This window comes from Canis lupus, chromosome 15 (assembly GCF_048164855.1).
Source record: "Canis lupus baileyi chromosome 15, mCanLup2.hap1, whole genome shotgun sequence".
Classification (NCBI taxonomy): domain Eukaryota; kingdom Metazoa; phylum Chordata; class Mammalia; order Carnivora; family Canidae; genus Canis; species Canis lupus.
The window spans coordinates 45,293,470-45,306,891 of NC_132852.1; the positions used below are offsets into that span (position 1 = coordinate 45,293,470).

At 39.2% G+C, this 13,422-nt stretch overlaps 1 long non-coding RNA gene across 1 annotated transcript; it reads right to left on the minus strand.

Annotated features, from left to right (window-relative positions):
- Nucleotides 1-505: 505 nt before the first annotated feature.
- On the minus strand, nucleotides 506-13,386 carry LOC140605006 (uncharacterized). Its single transcript, XR_012007805.1, has 4 exons — nucleotides 13,136-13,386; nucleotides 8,968-9,068; nucleotides 6,941-7,052; nucleotides 506-732 (listed from the first exon to the last, which is right to left on the minus strand). It is a non-coding gene; the product is annotated as an uncharacterized lncRNA (long non-coding RNA).
- Nucleotides 13,387-13,422: the final 36 nt, after the last annotated feature.

Below are 13,422 nucleotides of genomic sequence, written 5' to 3' on the forward strand. Positions count from 1 at the left end.
ACCCAACAGGGCGCTAGATCCCAGACCCTGAGATTATGACCTGAGCCAAAATCAAGAGTCAGCTGCTTCATCGACTAAGCCACCCAGCCACCCCGTCTATACATTTTTTTTTTTTTAATTATCTTGGGGATGCCTGAGTGGCTCAGCGGTTGAGCAGCTGCCTTTAGCTCAAGGCATGATCCCAGATCTTGGGATTGAGTCCTGCATCGGACCCCCACAGGGAGTCTGCTTCTCCCTCTGCCTAGGTCTCTGCCTCTCTCTCTGTGTCTCTCATGAATAAATAGAATCTTTAAAAAAAAAGTTATCCTGATTTTTAAAGTCTACTTTTGTAGGTGCAAAAAAAACCCAAGTCATAAAATGTCTTATTTAGGCAAGTAAAATTAAGATAATTGAGATGCATAAAGTCTTCGGGACATAACCACATATAACCAAATGCTATAACAGCAATAATGATGCCATATAATGGCATAATAATGCTATAAGAACAGGAACAAACCAATCATCCTTTCACCAGAAGTGATTAACTGGTTTTATTTAACCCAAAGCAAGCTTACTATTCTGGATGTTTTTACTGGCAAGGAATAAGTAAAATTATTTTTAATTCTACGATGCCATAGGAGAAATAAAGATACTCAAAATACTTTGGCGGGTGCTGGGAGAGAGAAGAGCACTGTCTTGAAGCCCTTGCAGAACCATCACTGCATCGAAGAGTTCCACTCATTCCGTGAAGTTCTAGAAACCAAGACAAGGACTAAACAATTTGAAATGATATAAGTTCCAGTTCAATTTAGGCACAACTTTCTGTCCATTAGAGTGCTCAAAATGGAACTTAACATGAAATTATGTTCTTATTCAGATTACATAAAAAGTATATGTGTGGTGCTGTCTGAAGGAAGGGTACAACAATCATATAAATATGTGTACAAAACCCTCCAGGTACAATGGTTGCCACAGTGAGGGGCACTGAACAGACGGAGAATTATCCTCTCAGCATACTCTTTTGTTCTGCATGTGTTTTCATGTGTAATAAAATGAGAATAAAAGGAATGCCTCAGTAATTTTTCTAATTCTGATGGTGGTTGGGCACAATCTTGTCGACCAGTTGATAGGATTGCTTTGAAAAGAATTCTTGCTTTGGGTGAGGACCTGTTCATGACAAAATTCCAAGTTCCATTCCAATTTAGAGATCTATGAACAGGTTAGAGTGGTGGAGGTAGATGAGGCAGGTGAGCCAGAGACAGTGGGGAGGACTTCATGCACTACATTTCTTTCCAGTTTCCATGAAAGAAGGGGTGTTAGCTTTCCAGGTGTGCACCAATGCAGAATCAGTGATGGTTACCAGAAGCAGAGGGATGCTTGCAACATAGTCTTGATTTTTCTCCTTATACTTTTCTGCTTGTATATTTAATCTCTTAGCTTCACATCAGCACAGTGGCAGATAGTATCAACAACTATTATCTCTGCCCTGAGGTAGTTATCAACCTGGGAGAGAAACAGGATCAACTCTGGGGAAATACCACCTGGGCTTTGCTCCTAGAGGCTGTAATTGCCTCTGTCAGGAGAGGTATAAAATTCCACTTCCCTCTGCCACAGAAACCAGAGTGAAATTCTCTTCCCTTGCATTCCTCTGGGCTCCATTGAGAATAAGGCTGGCTCTGGACAAGAAGGAAATGAAAGCAGATTGTCCCAGTTACAATGTCTCACTGGATCCTTCCAGCTGCCACTGCCCTAGCCAGTTCTGCTGACCTCCCTCGGGCACTGTGGCCAGTTGACTGCCAACACCATCTTGCTTCCTCTGCTCGTGTTCACTCTGGCCCAACCTGGCCCAGGCTTTGACATATTTAGTATTGATCACTGACTTAGCTATAACCTTTCTTAAGAGGTCACCTCCTCGCTTGCACCTTTAACCCAGTGTCCCCTACACCCCTGGTATGACATATGGTGTGCACAACCCCAGGTCATTGAGGAAGGAAAAATAAGTTCGGTCCTCTTTGATGAAATACCTGATTGCTTTATGCTTTGCATAAAGAGAAGTTTGCTTCAGGTAACACATAACACATGAAAGCTGAGAATGGGATTGCCTTTTTAAAGGGAGAATGTCTGCTCAACCTAATTTGGGGAATGTTTCTCTTATCTCCATTGTTCAGGCTAACTATACAATTTGGGAACCAACCAGATCTTTTCCTTTTTTTTTTTTTTTTTTTTTTTTAGATCTTTTCCTTTATCTTGTTTAGTCACCTGTCTTGCCTCTCAGTTATTTAGAAAGTGCTTAATAGCATCTTCACTAATGAGTAAAGAAACAGTAAATGACATTTTAAAAAAAATAAAAGCTTTTGTTTTGTTTTTACTATTAACTTATCTGGTAAGGATAAAATTTTAATAAGGATTGAATTCGATACCTTCTGCAAATGGTAGACTGGATAATGAGGAATAACTCCTCCACTGAGAACAATTAGAAAAGCTGCTCAAAATATAGAAATAATTTGTTTGAAGGCATTAGGGGAATTAACAACACAGTAAAAAAATTACAGGGTTGGCATCTAGAGAAGAATTAAACCCAAGGAGTGACATCCAGCATTAGGTCTACTATTCCCCCAAGGCACCTGCCTTACTAAAAAAAGTAACTGAAAGATTGAAAAGCTCAGCAGATATTTTAATAGCTTTGTGAGGGAGATCTCTGAGGGGGAGTGCTAGAGAAACACACACACACACACACACACACACACACACACCACTGTGGGTTGGGAAATTCAAGGAGCAGATCCCAGAAATCAGGATGAACTGAAGCTCAGCTTCCAATTATCTTAAGGCCTCTATTGAATTAATCTGATCTGGAATTCCTGGTATCCCTAGCCACCTGCCAAAAGCAAATACAAATCTTCTCTAGCAAAAGATAACATTATATCAGATTTAAATTATTTCTGTAATAATTGATATACAATGTTCTTGTACACAACAAAAAAGAAATAGGTTTATGAGGAGTCAAGTCAGCTGAAACCTAGAGAAACAAAAAACAATAGAATATACCCATAAGGATCAAAATAGTGGAGTTCTTCTTACTCAGAGGTGTTAAAATAACTATGCTGATTATGTTCCAAGAGACGAAAAACAACTCAAAAGAGCATTGGAAACTATAAGGCAGAACTAAATGAAAGTTATAGAATTAAAAAAGTAATAACTTTGGTTATTATTATAAGAATTCAGTATATGCATTTAACCTCATATTAGACACAGCTAACAAGGGAATAAATTAGGAAGAGGTCAGGAAAAAAATATCTAGCATGAGCCTTGAGAGACAAAAGGTAAGAAACCATAGAAGAGGAAGTAAGAGGGATCCCTGGGTGGCGCAGCGGTTTAGCGCCTGCCTTTGGCCCAGGGCGTGATCCTGGAGACCCGGGATCGAATCCCACGTTGGGCTCCGGGTACATGGAGCCTGCTTCTCCCTCTGCCTATGTCTCTGCCTCTCTCTCTCTCTCTTTCTCTCTCTCTCTGTGTGACTATCATAAATAAATAAAAATTAAAAAAAAAGAAGAGGAAGTAAGAGGAAGAGGCAGAAGGGATTAAAATATGTCTAAATAGAGTACCAAGAGAGAAAAGAGAATGGGGATGAAGCAATATTTGAAGAGATAATGGTAAAGAATGTTCCAGAATTGATGAAAGATATGAAGCTACAGATACCATCATCCCAATGAGCCGCAAGCAAGATAAATACAAAGAAAAATTTCCATGTAGATATATCACAGTAGAACTTCTTGGAAACCAAAAACAAAGAGGAAAATACACAAGTTCAGCCAGAGGAAAAGAAGCTTTCAAAAGAATAACACTAAGACTGGTGGCAGAATTCTCAATAGAAACAACAGAATCCAGAAGATAAGAAATATCTTTGAAGTGGTTAAAAAAAAAAAAAAAAGATTTAGAAACTACTTGATAAAAAGCAACCTTACTAATTCATTCAATCAGTACATATCGTGCATCCATTGTGTGCCAGGGACTCTGTTAGACAATGGGCGTATAGCAATTAAAAGGCACATTGCTTAATTCAAGAAGCTCAATAATGGTACTCAACCCTTTGCTCAACAGCTTTCCACACTTGAGCTACATAACATATTTCCAGCATTAATGGGGGGGGGTCCTCACAGAGCAACTTGAAGAAGGTGGGGATTCAAGGGTACACATCAGAACTTGAAGGTGTGTGTCATTTTAAAAGCATCTCCCAAATGATATAATACTCTCCCTTACTCCCCTGCAGGACGTTAGATGTATTGAGAGAGAAGGTGTAAATATTTGCACTGTAATAAAGTAAAGCCATGATCAGTTACCTAACCCAATCATTTAACATTGTGTTATGAGTACAATGATAAATAAATCCTATTTCCTGACTTCAAGATGCTTACAGGTCAATGGGAGAGACAGCCAAGAGAAATCACTAATTACAACACAGGGTTTATTATTCAATATTCTTTGTGAAACAGAATGGTACGAGCATGATCTCTCTCCGTTTCGCTATGTTCTTATAAAGATTAAGTGAGCATATGCAAAACATTTAGTACCATACAGCCCTTGGAATTTTAAGTAACTGTTAGTAAATATTGGCTATTTGATTAAAAGTGCCAGAATTCAACTTTATGTCGAATAAGCAAAAAAGGTGGGATTTTTCTAAAGACACAGGCATATACCAAGAAACTTAAGGACAACAGGGCCACAGGAAAGGATCCAAATGAAATGAAGAAAATTAGTAGAAATGGGCAAAGTACCATCTCTCCTCTTTCTTCTCTACTTTCTGCATTCATTTGGCTACCCTTCTGAAGCCTGGACTTCTCTTTTCCAGTAAAAAGGCCAACTGTGGCCACTCCCTAACTCCTGAATTTATGGTCTGTGGTCCAGCCGTATACAGGGACTGCTGACAGTTTTACAGATGCCAATTCTAAAACTCCCGATTATGACAGACACTCACTTATGATACAATTAGTTTGGGGGGAGAGGTGAGGCCAGTGATACAAACATGATTGGAGGGACGCTCGGGTGGCTCAGCGATTGAGCATCTGCCTTCAGCCCAGGGTGTGATCCTGGAGTCCCCGGATCGAGTCCCACATCGGGCTGCTTCTCCCTCTGCCTGTGCCTCTGCCTTTCTCTATGTCTCTCATGAATAAATAAATAAAATATTTTTAAAAAGAAACATAATTGGATAAAAAATAAATAATATAGCCCTTTTCATATTCTTTTCTATGCCTTCAATTAAATACTACATATGGTAAGCTAAGTATATTCTTAATAATTGATGAATGCAGCTCAGTGATGTGAGCTAGTCAAGCTTCCCTTCTTCCAGCATATCTAGAAAGTAAGACTTTGCTTTAGAAGTATGTAACAGATCCTTGGTAACTAGAATTTATAATGGATGGTCATGTGCAAGATTCTTCCAGACGCCCTATAGGCATGAGATGATATGAACAGCGGTCTTGGTCTGTGAAGCTAGGAGGGGGATATGGTATGGCGTGCATGGATGCCTGGACAGAATGGGTGAAATGAGATAAAGAGAGAAGATGGCTAGGCCTATGTTCCCAGTTGCTATTGACTGAGGGGTAAGGTCTCAACGTGGAAGAAACATATTTCCAAAAGGCTCTGGCTGGTAGAAGTCTGGATGACAGCTGCATGGCTCTGAGTTCCAGCTGAGAGACTACAACACAAGACTGGTGGGAAGTCTATCCACCATAGTCTGTACATTTGCCCTCTGAGGGTTCAGTGTAAACACCTGCAGAGGACAGCTGGGTCCAGTCAAATCATTGTTCAACCAGGGCACCAGTAGCAAGCCAGGATAAGATCCTCAACAAGAAAACTGCACAGAAGAACCTAACTGGGACCCATTTCTTTTTTTTTAAGACTTTATTTATTTATTCATAGACACACACACACAGAGAGAGAGAGAGAGAGGCAGAGACACAGGCAGAGGGAGAAGCGGGCTCCATGCAGGGAGCCCAACATAGGACTCGATCCCGGGTCTCCAGGATCATGCCTTGGGCCACAGGCAGTGCTAAACCGCTGCGCCACTGGGGCTGCCCCTGGGACCCATTTCTCAGGATATGACACAAATCGAATGGATCCCAGAAATGCCTTGGGGTGTAGAAGGAAGGGATAAAAGAGGTTAAGCTATTTTCTGAGCATGTGAAAACTGAGGCTCATCCTGGGTTTATGGTATTCACGGTGTTCCTCAGTTACACCCTGAGCTGGGCCTGAGATCTTTGACACTAAATAAAAAGAAACAATTTTATGTATGAAACATTTGCAGACAGAGGTTACCCTTTTATATATGTAAAGTAAATCAAGTTTTAAAAAATCATCCTTTTTAAATTGGGTTATTAACTTTTTTGCTCTTGAGTTTTATGAGTTTTATTTTATTTATTTATTTATTTTTTTAAGGATTTTTTATTTATTTTTTCATAGAGAGAGGCAGAGACACAGGCAGAGAGAGAGAGAAGCAGGCTCCATGCAGGGAGCCTGACGTGGGCCTTGATCCTGGGTCTCCAGGATTACACCTCGGGCTGCAGGCAGCACTAAACCGCTATGCCACCGGGGCTGCCCAAGTTTTATGAATTTTTTGGAAATTTACCAATTTACCTACTACTTGATGGTATAGATATTTTCTTCCATCTTTAGGTTAACCTTCCATTTCATTGCTTGTTTTCTTTGTGGGGTGGAAAATTTTTAGTTTAATATAATCCTACTTGTCTATTTTTGTTTTTGTTGCCTGTGTTTTTGGTGTCATATCCAAGAAATCACTGCCAAGACCAATGTCATGAAGCTTTTAAAAAATGGGCTAAATACTTGAATAGACATTTCTTCAAAGAAGATATACAAAAGGCCAATAGATTCATGAAAAGATGTTCAACATCATTCATCATCAGGGAAATGCATATCAACATCACAATGAGATACCACCTCATACCTGTCAGAATGGCTGTTATCAAAAACTCCAAAGGATGATAAATGTTGGCAGGGATGTGGAGAAAGGGAACTCTTCTACTCTGCTGGTGGGAATGCAAAATAGTGCTGCCACCCTGGAAAACAGTATGGAGAGTCCTCAAAAAATGAAAAATGGAACTACCATCTAATCTAGCAATCCCACTCCCAGGTATTTATACAAAGAATTTAAATCAGGATTTCAAAGAGTTATTAGCCCTCCAATGCTCACAGTAGTATTATTCACAGTAGTCAAGATGTAGAAATAATCTCAATGCCTGTTGGTAGATGAGTAAAGAAAACATGGCATGTACATACAATGGAATTTTTTAAAGATTTTATTTAAGAAAAAAAAAGATTTTATTTTTAGGGGCACCTGGGTGGCTCAGTTAAGCATCTGACTCTTGGTTTCAGCTCAGGTCATGATTTCAGAGTCAAGAAATCAAGCTCTACTTCAGTTTACCACTCAGTGGGGAGTCTGCTTGAGATTCTCTTTCCCTCTTCCTCTGTGCCTCCCCTTACTCCTTCTATAAAATAAGATAAGATAAATAAAATTAAATTAAATTAAATAAATAAAATAAAATAAAATAAAATAAAATAAAATAAAATAAAATAAAAAACTCAGAGTCAGAGAGTAGAACATTGGTTTCTAGCGGCTACAGGGATTGGGAAATGGGCAGCTTTTAATCAAGGGCCTAAAGTGTCAGTTATGCAAGATGGATAGATTCCTGAGCTCTGCTGTACAACATCATACACGTAAACATTTGTCGAGAGTAGATCTCATGTTGTGTTATAATAAATTTAAAAATGTATATATGATACTTTTTCTTCAATGCATTTTGAAGTTTCTGTTTTCAACAGATTTTGTTAAAATTGGAAGGGAAGATTCTACCCTCAAAGAGGTTATAGTTTTACTGGAGAGACACCGAGGGGAATTTTTTTATGTAGCCAAGTACACTGTTTAAGGAGCAGTGAAACTGACGTCAACTATTCCTCTGGTTGCACTTCACATTTCATGACTCTAATCCATACTGTCACTGAACTTCCCAGTTTCAACTGACATCTTTGTGATGCACATTTTGGGTGAGGCCTAAGGACATTTAGAAATAGCTTAGTGCTGAGCATAAGCTGAATATAGTCCCAGAATTCCTGTGCTAATCAATTATTTATCCCTTACAAATGCTGAGATCAAAAATGAAGAAAAGTTATATATTCGAGCTTGACAGGAGGCTTTGGGAGAGCAGCAGGAACAAAATAGTTTTGAGTCTACAGTGGGTAAAAATGAGCTTCTCAGTTTAGCTTTACTTTATCTAAAACAAGGCAAAGAATTCTCCTTTGCTACCAGGAGTTAAAAATCAATTTATAAATTATAAGCAATATGTAATTTATATGAAACGTTGCAGTCTTTTACCATGACTTACCGGGATTTTCTAATGTAACTATAAATATATTGTGTTATTTCTCACACTTTACCCCTCATTTTTGTTAGTATGGAGGTGATAAGATATACTAAATTGCTACTTCAAAAAGCATCTTTTCATCTATAAAATTCTCATCCTTGTACACATACATTTTTAACTAGGCTTTAGTTTTACTGTTACATTTATAGGAAAATTGATAAGATAGAACAAAATGTACCTGGACCCATGTACCCAGGTACCTGACACCCTGTTTCAGCAATGATTACCATCTGTGGTATATTTGTTACACGTGATAAGCCAATATTAACACTTGTCTCCTGTTTCTTTTGTCTTTGGTTTTCTTCCAGCCTCTCTGTCTTCAGTGGTGCTGGGCTCTCCCCTTGTGCTCACAGCCTCTGACCACACCCAGCTCTGCCTCTTGCTTTTCACCCCAACAGTATTATGCTCCCAATCTTTTCTGTTTCCATATATACAGCTCCCTTCTTCTCTGAGTGCTATGAAATAATCCCTGATGTGAAATACCATAATTATTAAATCAATCACCTATTTATAGACATTGGTATGACTTTACAAGCAAAGCTTCAGCACTTACCTGGCACATATTTCTTTATGTACTTGGGCTCATATTTCCAAGGGATGGCTTCTTGGAGGGGAATTGATAGGTAAGAGGGTATCGGCTGTACTCTTTTAAACCTTTTAGAAATAGAGGTTTCACAGTAGTGAACATTCTATCTGTCCGCTTTTACTTTTCTATGTTATTAATAAACTATTAAATGCTTGATTTAATCAAAATATATCAGGGGTGCCTGGGTGGCTCAGTCAATTAAGCATCTGTCTTTGGCTCAGGTCATGATCCCAGGGTCCTGGGATCAAGCTCCACATCAGGCTACCTGCTGGGGGGAGGGCTACCTGCTGCTTCTCACTCTGCCCCTCCCCCTACTCATGCTACCTCACTTGTGTGCTCTCTTTTAAATAAATAAAAAATAAATATATATATATATATATATAAATGATAATTCCACTCTATAAGAGACTGACTCATTTTTAGAGCCATCTTCCTTTGGCCCTATTCACTTTTCCATTGTCTACCCACAGGTTATAGCTTTCCCCCCCCCCCCCCCTCCACTGGAATTCTACTATTCTTAAGTCTGGGACCTATCTGACTAGACCCATGTTTCCTCTAAAATACAGTCACTTTCCATTGCTGCCTTTCCATGTGGTCAGAGTTAAGTTCTATATAGAGGTTCCTGTCATCTAACATTTAAATCTGAACACTTTAATCTCCAACAAAGGAGGGAAAGGATGTATCTGAGGCTCTGCTTTCAACAGAATGAGGCTTCTATCAGTGAGCAGACGGTTCAATCCTCTTTCTTTTTCTTGTGCTGGTTTTGCATTTCATTTTAGGAAAACATGACTCATTTTTTCTGTGTGGTCTGGTGGTTTGTGGTCTCCTTGCCCTCCGACCAACCTCCAGCACCCTTCCTCCGTCCCTACTTTCCCGAATGCTTCCCGCCATCTTCCCCACTGGTGCGTGTGTCTCCACAGTAGAGGGACATGTTCTGAAGACAGCGCCAGTTCACCTCTGTGTTTTAATATATGTGGTTCTTTAATATATGTGAAAACAGAGTGTAGCCTCTTATTTCCTGGCTCATACCCTAAGTTTTATTTCCCTGATTTTCAGTGGTGTTTATAAGATCATTTTCCAGATCCATCTATTCAAAGTTCATTTTGTTTGGTACCCAGGCTCTGTACGTGGCCATACCAACTGTTGCAGCAATATGGGTTTGTTTAGACCTGTTGTATCATCACCCCCAGAATTACTGAGACCAGTACTACCTCAGTTCTTGCTCCTGTATTACTGACTCTGGCCTGGACTTAAACCTGTTCCCCTCCTGCCTTCTCTCACTTCCTCACACAAAGCTTCACAACCATTAGTGACACATTCTAGCTTCCTTCTGGGCTTTTCAGCAATCGTGATTACCGAAAAATATACCTAAAGTTGAGTAGAAGGGCAATGGGCTCTGCATTTAAAGTCATCAACTGTAAGACTATCATGTCATTGTGAGGGATTTCCTTTTTCTGTTAGCCACTCCTCTTCTGTAATTAAAATGGCTTTTTTTAAAAAAAGATTTTATTTATTTATTTTAGAGGCATGGGGAGAGAGAGAGAGAGAGCAGAAGGAGGAGCAGAGGGAAAGGGACAAGCTCAGAGCCTGACATGGAGCTCAAGCCCACAGCCCTGAGATCATGACCAGAGCTGAAGTCAAGAGTTGGATGCTTTACCAACTGAACCATCCAGGTGACCCTGGTTTCTATATTTTCATAGAACAAAAGTAAATGTTTAGTTGTGAGGCACGTGCTTTGTTACATAATTTTTGTACATATTCCTAGGCATCTGTGCACATATTTTGAAATGTAATTATTAAATAATGATTCTGTTAAAATGAAATGGGAAACCTAGTCAAAGCAACCATTATAAGGAATTTTAGCCCTAAACCAGTGGTCAGTGTGCTATGATCTGAGGCTCCTGCAATCGCCGGACATTTCAGGGGTTCATGAGATCAACACTGTGTTCATAAAAATACTAAGATGTTATCTTCCTTTCTCTTTGTGTTGGCATTTGCACTGTGCCGACATCACAACAGACTGAATTCAGAAGCAGATAGGAGATTCTAGCTGTCATCTGATTAACCATTAAAGAGATTTGCAAAAAATGCAAAATGATGCTATTCTTTTCTCCAATTTTTTATTTAATTTAATTTTTAAAGATTTTATTTTTGTTAAATAATCTCAACACCCAGCATGGGGCTCAAACTCACAACCAGTCCCAGGACCTGGGTTGCATGCTCTACCAACTGAGCTAGCTGGGTGCCTCTCACTAATTTTTGATTTAACAAAATACTTTTTTAAATAAAATGTGTTGGGGACACCTGGGTGGCTCAATGGTTGAGCATTTGCCTTCGGCTGAGGGCATGATCCCAGGTCCTGGGACTGAGTCCCACATTGGGCTTCCTGCATGGAGCCTGCTTCTCCCTCTGCCTGTGACTCTGCCTCTCTCTGTGTTTCTCATGAATAAATAAATAAAATCTTAAAAATGTATATATTACATAAAATATATTGACATGTAACAGGTTAAATAAATAAATATATATATTTAATTTTCTCAACTTATAGTACAGCAATTACCATTAGATATATCCCATATAAATAGAAGTTTTTTTGGGATCCTTAATAATTTTTAAGAGTACAAAGTGTTCCTGAGCCCCAAAATTCTGAGAGCTGCGGCCCAAAAATGATTATTCTAATTCAGTCTGGATAGTTTTCTTGAATTTCCTTTGACTTTTTTTTTTTACCTAAAAAGATGAGAGAATTCTATCTACTATTTCCATCTTCACCTACATAACAGATTTTTATTATAACAACTCTTTTAATATATATCTATATAAATATAGATTCTATAATTTCTATATAATATTTCATTCTATAAATGAAAAGGAAAATAAGAGAGGGCATTGGAAATCCTATTCTCTAAGACCCAAAAGAGATATACAGATGGGTAAAAAAGCAGTCTCTGAGAAATAAAAATTTCTTCTGGAATGAACTGAGGTCTGTGTAATTAATTGTCTGTAAAAATAATAAAACATTGGGGGACCTGGGTGGCTCAGTGGTTGAGTTGGCTTGGGTCCTGATCCCAGGGTCTTGAGATCAAGTCCCATATCAGGCTCACTGTTGGGAGCCTGCTTCTCCCTCTGCCTATGTCTCTGCCTCTCTGTGTGTCTCTCATAAATAAATAAATAAAATCTTTAAAATAGTAAGTTTGTAAATAAAGAAGATAATGTTGTCCTAGTCCATTCCCAACATCCACTTCTCTAAAAGTCTTATCTCATAGTCTTTTTCAACAGCTTTCCTGAAAAACTCACATGCATACAGTTTACCTATTAAAGTGTATAGTTGAGTGGCTCTTAGCTTATTCAATAGTTGTGCCTTCATTATACCATCAATTTTAGAACATTTTCATTATTTCAAAAAGAAACCCAGTACTCATTAGCCATTATTCACCAACACTCCCCCACACCCTCCAACACTAGGCAACCAATAACCTGATTTTTTTATTTTATTTTATTTATTCATGAGAGACACACGGAGAGAGAGGCAGAGACACGGGCAGAGGGAGAAGCAGGCTCCATGCAGGGAGCCCGATGCGGGACTCGATCCAGGGACTCCAGGATCACACCCTGGGCCGAAGGCAGGCGCTCAACCACTGAGCCACCCAGGTGCTCCATCTAAAGCTAATTTTTACACCTACACCCTCCATCTTCTCTAGGGCCTGACTCCATCAAGTAGTCTTCCTCTTCCTTTAACCAGTAGGTTTCCTAGTTCTTTCCTGCCAGCATTTAAAATGCCCCAGGCTTTGCCTTCTTAAAAGACTCTTCCTTGATTTTTCTTGTTACTAAGTTATCTCCTTCCCTCACAACCATGTTTCTTTGAAGAACTGTTTGTTTGTATTCATGCTCTTTCCTATTTCTCATTAATGCGCTGATTCACTACACTATGGTCATCAGAGTAACGTGCACCACGGTTGTGCCTCGGTTTCCTCATCTGTAAAATGGGGATAATAGTATCTACTTCATAGGACTGTGGGATTAAGTTAATTATTATATGCAAAGCACTAAGGACACATACTAACCACTCTTAGTGTTAACTGTAATTACTATTATTATAATACTTATTTCTTAATTACATAGATTCTTGCAAACTTACTGTGATTCCTGGTTTTCAGAATTAACCATGAATCCCATGTACAGCCAGCCACAGACTTTTAACCCACAACTGGACAAAAAACCCTACGTGCTCAGTAACTGCTTTGTTTATAATTAAAAAAAAAAAAAAAGGTACATAATGCTAGTCTTGCCTAATAAAAACGAATTGTAGTTTATGAGAGAAGACAAAAAAAATCACCAGCGGTCTCCGGGTCTCCTAGGAGACGGGGTCTGACGTCACCTGAGCGAGGGACGCCCGTCAGCCCTGCTGCGCATGCCCGCTGCCTC